Source organism: Dipteris shenzhenensis, chromosome 22 (genome assembly GCF_047967505.1).
Source record: "Dipteris shenzhenensis isolate YYH24624 ecotype China chromosome 22, Dip_SZ_1.0, whole genome shotgun sequence".
Taxonomy (NCBI): Eukaryota; Viridiplantae; Streptophyta; class Polypodiopsida; order Gleicheniales; family Dipteridaceae; genus Dipteris; species Dipteris shenzhenensis.
This window is the reverse complement of record NC_141617.1, coordinates 48282722-48289934: the sequence shown is the minus strand read 5'-3', so window position 1 is coordinate 48289934 and position 7213 is coordinate 48282722.

The window sequence follows — 7213 nt, the reverse complement described above, 5'->3', positions numbered from 1 at the left end:
GTCTCTCTCTCTCTCTCTCTCTCTCTCTCTCTCTTTCCCCTCCGCTTTTCAATTTTGAATTCTAAAATGACAATTGTGATATGCTAAACCAAGACTTCTACAAATAACACTAAGCTAACATACATGACTCACTGTAATGTGTCTACAACAACCACGAGTGGTTGCAAGCTAAGGGTGCCCGAATTGTCACCCAGATCTTTAAAGGGAGGAAACATGTATTTTTGCAAAATAAATGGCTAATCTCTTCTAGTTCCCTAAGGAATATAATTTTGGATTCTTCCAATGAAACGTTATACATGTATTTGTGCACACAAAGATACAATCTGATCAAAGGTATAAGAGCTATATAAGTCCTCATTACCCTATGGAGAATTTGGGTGTACAATGCCTATCCCACATTTAAATAAGTATACAATGTGATATTAAATTAATTATATCTCCCTCATTACACATCATATGTCCATCTCAATTAATAAGAAGTCACCTCACATAGTGCATATCTTAAGCCGATTTATTGGCTTTTTTTGAAATTTTCTATAATCATATCGATTAAAAGTGTTTTTGAATATTAAAAAACGTGCATTTTTCTGTCCCCCTAATCAAAGGTACTCAAATTATAGTTTATATACATGTTTGAATATATAGGGGGGTTCATAGACACATAAGGTTATGTTGCCCACATTAAATCTATAATCCAATGGTTACATATTGTAAGGTCTACTTTTATTTTTTACCTCAAGTTGTTAGAGGGTTGGTTAGATAAATTGAATACAAATATAGTAATTTGTAAACAATTGTAGGCATATCTGATTTCCCAAGGGTAATTATAGTCCTTAATGTGAAAGCTATTTTTAAAAATAGTGAAATTTGAGTAAGGAAGGTAAATCTTGCCCTCTTGACTTGAAAATAATGCTATAGAGGAAAAAAAGGCCACAGTAGCCAAATACCAAGGCTACCTAGGTTGGGTATTAGTGGCAAGATAAGGATGAGGCAACTTGTCGATGTAGAAGGCCCTTCAAGATTGACTCAAAGGACACGTGAGGTGCCACATCATGAACACGTGGCCCTCTTGCCACATCATGTATGCCACTTCAGCATGGTCGTCGACTTCCCTTGCCACCTCATGTTTCCACCTTAAAACAAAGACACTTAGTTGACCACGTGTCATTTGCCACATCACACATCTTGCCACATCATGATTGACATGTCATCAAGGTGCTACTTATGCCACATCATCCCATGCAAGGCCCTACTTGTCCACCTCAGTTTGCCACATCATTTGGTGCTACATCAAGGCCCTACATGCCACCTCATCCCTCATATGTCCTTACAATTGATGTGCCACACTTCATTAGGGTGTGTTGACGCATTATCACTAACATCATCATCATGCATGTATGGATAGCATGAGATCATGCATGCATGAAGATATGAAAGTCATAGGTACCATGGCATGCCACATCATGCTCCCCTTATGGCTTCAAACAAGCTATGGTAAATGAAAAAAATCACCTCTATAGGTAGCATTTGAAACATTTGATTAAATCATATAATATGGCTATATATAGCATGATTGAAATCACCTCCAATCAATTGATTCAATGTTATATAGCTTGATTAAAATCAACTCCAAATATAGCTATAGGGATTAGTTAAAATTACGTACAACTATAGTTATAGTATAGTTATATAGATCACCTCTCAAAAGCATTTGATTAAATCATATGGTATATTATATGTTTTGACTAAACTCACATCTAAATCATTTGGTAAGTTATATACCTTGATTAAAACGACAACTCAATTGAGTCAAAGTCCAAGAACCCATCAATTCAAATCAAACCCAATCAAATTAGAATCAAATCCAAGGGAGAGGGTGTGTCTAACTTTCCTACCAAAGGGCACAATCCTTAGGATCATTTCATTCCTTCTTAGTTTGAAGCCTAGTCCTCCTTACCTCTCCATCATCTTCATATCCTTTTAGCTTTGAACATAGAGAATGGGTTTTCAAAGCCATAGAAGGAAGAATGTTGATAAGAATAGGAAGCCCCTTGCCGTCAACTCCTTGACCAAGAGAGAAAGAGGAAAGATCATGAGTGAAAGAGATATGGAGAGCACAATATAGAGCCTCTAATAATGTCATTAATCCTCCCCTCCTCTCGCTTCTCCTCAACCACCTTCTCCTCTTGTAGGGACTTCCCCCTCCTCCCCCTCCCCCTCCTTTTTGCTAGTGAAAGATCATGAGCCTATCTTAGAGACTCCCCATAATTCCCTTACACCCCTTGCCCTCCTCCTCTGAGTTTGGAGGCCTTTGCTACTATTGAGAGGGATGGATCAAGAAATGACTTACATAATTAAAGAGTATGTTATTTTGCTAATAAGATCTTTCACTCATTCTTTTGAGACCTCATGCCTTCATCGTAGTTAGCTATTCTTACCTCCTTGATTGATCATCCTGACTTAGCAGAGTGTAGAATTCTTTCTAATCTTGGTTCACTTAGGGAGAGGGTAGCATGTAGTGAGGTGCTCAATAGTGCTCGTCACTCATATGCCTTTATCAAGAAGAGGAACACTACAGAGTCCTTGGCAGCTCATTGTGGTATTGTAGGTGCGATGATCACTAGACTTGGAGTGGGAGGGCATGTGCATGCTACATCTTCCCTCCTTCACATAGGACCATGCACACTAAGAGTGTGGATGCTAAGGAGGGGGATTTTTGGTGCCAATGATGTCGACGCTTTGTGGGCATCTAGTGGTCATGCACCTCAAAGTGATTATTTGCTTGATGATCGAACTAGGGTTTTGCTTGAGTAGTCTTGGGAGGAGAAGTGTAGAGTATCTCCACTTTTCAAGAAGGCATTGAGGAAGAGAGTTTCATAGGATGCCTTGGAGGAGCCTCCGAGGAGTCACCAAGAAATATGTAAGATAGCAAATTCTATCAATGGAAGGGGTTTAATATTTTTATTGAGTGATAGAAAATATACTTAAGGCATTGTTTAATTCAAAAGGTGAAAATTTCTATACTTAAGGGATACTTAAATCATCTCAAAATTTATAGAAGGGGTATATATAGTTTATAAAATTCCGTAGGTATGGGGTTTTTTGTAATAGCCCTTGATCACACATGCGATATGGGTTTTTACATAGTGCTCCCCCCCCAAGGGAGAAGCATGGTGCTTGTTTTCTTGAGGTTAGCCAAACTAAGTTGTACATATAGTTTATAGAGGCACATCCTGACTTCAAGATTGGTAAAAAATATTTTGAGAGGTGTAAGCCATGGTTTGTGAGATACATGTGAGAGCATAATATTGTTGTGGTCAATACCATGTTGACTTTAAGTTGTTTTATGATGTATTTCTTTCCCTTAATGGTCACGAGGGAGTGGTACCTGCTAATCCATGTGACTTGATCCACTCATTATTGTGCCCATGAGAGGATCTATGCCCTGTACTATTTCCTTGCTTATGTGAATGGAAGACGCAACATGTGCTAAATTGGCCAGAGGCTTCCCATGGTTGAGTAGGATGCCAATGAGGTGGAGGAAGTGCATTAGAGGCATTACGACTATGACATGCATATGCTAGATGGTGATGGTCAGAGTCTAGAAGGTTCCAGTTTGTGGAGAAAGAGACACATGCAGTATTTATTGATGCATTTAGAAGTGTATTAACTTCCATCATATTTCCCTTATTTTTTCCTTTCATAGGTTAAAAAGCTCATCAAAATTTTCAAATGTACGATTAGAATTATTGATGCACTAATGCATTGTTTAGGACCTTGAACTACTCTTGAGACTTTGCCAGGGGAGTGCACTGATTGGAGATCATCATCATAGTCAATGCAATTTTCTTAAAAGACAACTCATCTTTGGAAACTGATTGCTTTATATTGGCCAGTGTATTGCAAACATTGTCAATGGGAATGCTTGAATGTCACCTTTTTCTATTGATGAAAGGTCATGAATGCATTGGACCCCAGGACGTTGTAATATGGAATTGAGAAGTTCAGTTCTGAGTTTTGTTAACAATCCTCCGCTTCTACAAGTCATCACTTCCATGTGTAGTAAGCTTGCTCTTGCATTGTCTCTTACGCATTGCTCGCTTTTCTTTCCAGCTTCATAATCTCTTATGACATTGTCTCGTACTATTTGTTCAGTGGACCTTTCCATGTTGCCTTGCATTGGCTCACCTTGTTGGTAGCTCAAATTTAAATCCAAAACCTGCAATTCTATGTAGGCTAGAACTAAGCATTGCCTTGAATGATTAATGTACATATGTTATGTGGCACACTACAGCAACATAGGCGACAATGCAAATACACAAAAATGGTACACAACATGTATGCACTATAAAACATTAATTGTGCTATATAGAGCTATACACCCCCTAAAATCTGCTCCATAGCACACAATTTGAGTGCACACATAGATGTGGAGCTATATATATTCTATAGCTCACTGTTTGTGCTACTCAGACCTATAAAGGAAACAATTTCATTATACATAGACTTGGCACATCATGTATGCTATAGAGCACACTATATAGTGGAAATCAACATATCATACTGTAACATAGAGTAGGCACTTCCAATCATGCACTGTAGTAGGGTAGGACCTGAGGCTCCGCGAGAAGGTGCACCGAGTGCTTGATGTAAATATGTCTACCAGCTCTTTTTGGGTACACGTCCTTCTTATTAACATGCGTCTCGGACTCCCAAAATGATTGTACAAGTTCCTTTCTTTCATATCACTGATTGGGCTAGCGTGGTGTTGCTTTCAGCGTGCAACCAATGAGAATAGTCCATTACCATCACCGTGCTAGCCCTTACATAGACTCTAGACCTTTCCTCATACAAGCTATGCCTAGGACCTTGAACTACTCTTAAGAGTTTGCCAAGGGAGTGCATTGCTTGGAGATCATCAGCATAGTCAATGCAATTTTCTTGGAAACTAGTTGTTTTACAATGGCTAGTGTACTGCAAACATTGTCAATGAGGCATGCTTGGACGTCACCTTTTTCTATTGATGAAAGGTCATGAATGTATTGGACTCGAGGATGTTGCAATAGGGAATTAAAAAGTTCAGTCCTGAGTTCTGCACCCATGCTAGTCATCATGCTATGAAAACATTTCATAATTTTGTTAACATCCTCCGCTTCTGTAAGTCATCAATTCCATGTCTAGTAACCTTCCTGTTACATTTGTCTCTTGCGCGCTACACTCTTTTCTTTCCAGATTCTTAATCTCTTATGAGATTTTCCCATACAGTTTGTTCAATGGATCTTTCCATGTTACCTTGCATAGGCTCACCTTGTTGGTAGCTCAAATGTAAATCCAAAACTTGCAATTCAGTGCAGGCTAGAACTAAGCAATGCCCTGAATGATTAACGTGCATATGTTATGTGGCACACTACAGCAACATAGCCGACAATGCAAATACACAAAGGTGGTGCACAACATGTATGTGCTATACAACATTATCTGTGCTATACAAGGCTATACACCCCATAAAATCTGCTAGGTAGCACACAATTTGAGTGCACACATAGATGGGAGCTATAAATATTGTATAGCTCACTATTTGTGCTACTCAAGCATACATAGAAATTGGAGGGGATAATGAATTTGTGTCTAACAACCAAGGGGAGAAAATATGTTGAAACCAAAATGCATGCACCACCCCTAGTGCTGTCTAATGGTGACCAAAAGGTGTAGCTTGAAAGCATCATACCTAACTTAGTACAATCCCTAGCATCCAATTTGTGTTCGTGAATAAAGAGAATGTCAATGGTCCCCCCAATAACACTTGGATGAAGCTCATTACAAATCATCTACCAAGACAATAGCGATGTGGCATGCCACCACGGCCCAATATGTTCCAAAATACAATACTCATTGGTGGGAAAAGGTAGGATGGAATACATTACTTGCCTTGGTGGCAAAAACAAGCCTCTCTTGAGCAAAAGATCTCCTCCCAAATTTATCAAGTGGAGGAAAATCCAAATCCACGTGGGAAAGAACCCCCCACCCCTACAGAAGGAGATGCTCTGTCGATAGGAAATCTAATAACAACATTTCCAAATGTGGAGGGCACGATTGTGTTGGTAACGTGGGGCTTTTTATCCCTAATAGAGGACATTAATAGTGCTAGCAAAAATTTAAATTTAAGGGCATTTTTTAAGGGCTTAGATGCACTCTCACTACATCTAAGGGCTATGCAACCCCACTCATGATGGCCCTTGGATCTTAAGAAATTCTAAGGGTGCACACTCATTGCCTAATATGGGCCGTTCGATGGAGAATAGATCGGATGGCTTGTGTGGCACAATTTCGCCCAACGATTGGATCACACAAGCCATCCAAGAGCTACAAATCTCCAAAGTAAGTGTGCAGTCATGAGCAGCGTGATACCAGGTGGGCCTTTGGATGTTGATTGATTCAATGGTATGTGATACGTGCCATCTATTGGGCGTTAGATCTTGTTGATATCTAATGGCTTCAATTGACTCTGCAACCTTATTAAAGGATGTCACATCAACGCACATGGCCACACAATAGACTAGAAGATTGATGGCATGTGATCATCGCCAAATATTGACCATGGGATGCAATTCCTCATCCAAGGGTGCACGATCTTTCACATTTTGTAACCATTAGATCTCTCTAAGATCTGATGGTCCTAAGTGGATCTTGTGTGGGCCGTTGCCATTGTAGGCCCTTCATTAACTACACTTATTTTCCATTTCCCCATAGCCATTGGATTCTATATGATCTAATGGAACATATTGATTCATTGAGTTACCATCTCCCACCATTGGATCATATTTGATCAAACCATCCAAAAAACTCCATGAGATGTGCCAAAAGTTGAAAATCCCTTTACTCAGTAACTTGAAGTAACTTGGGGGCCTAGTGGTGGCAGGGTGGCAGGTCTCTCCACTAGTGATGGCCCTATGTGTTTCCTAAAAATATTAAATGTTGGACCCTCCTCATTTGATCAGCTCATGGATTAGCTCCTTCAACAAAGGGGCCTTCTTGACTCCAAGTCTTCCCTACTGGGAAATTTTGCACTCTGCAACTTTGGCATGTTGTGCTCAGTCCCAATAGGTGATTTTGGGGTATGGAATCTAATATCCCAAAATTCTCCAAGATAGAGTCAACGTAACTTGTTTGGTTGGGAAATAATCCTTCCTCTATTGTGCTACATCAACACCCA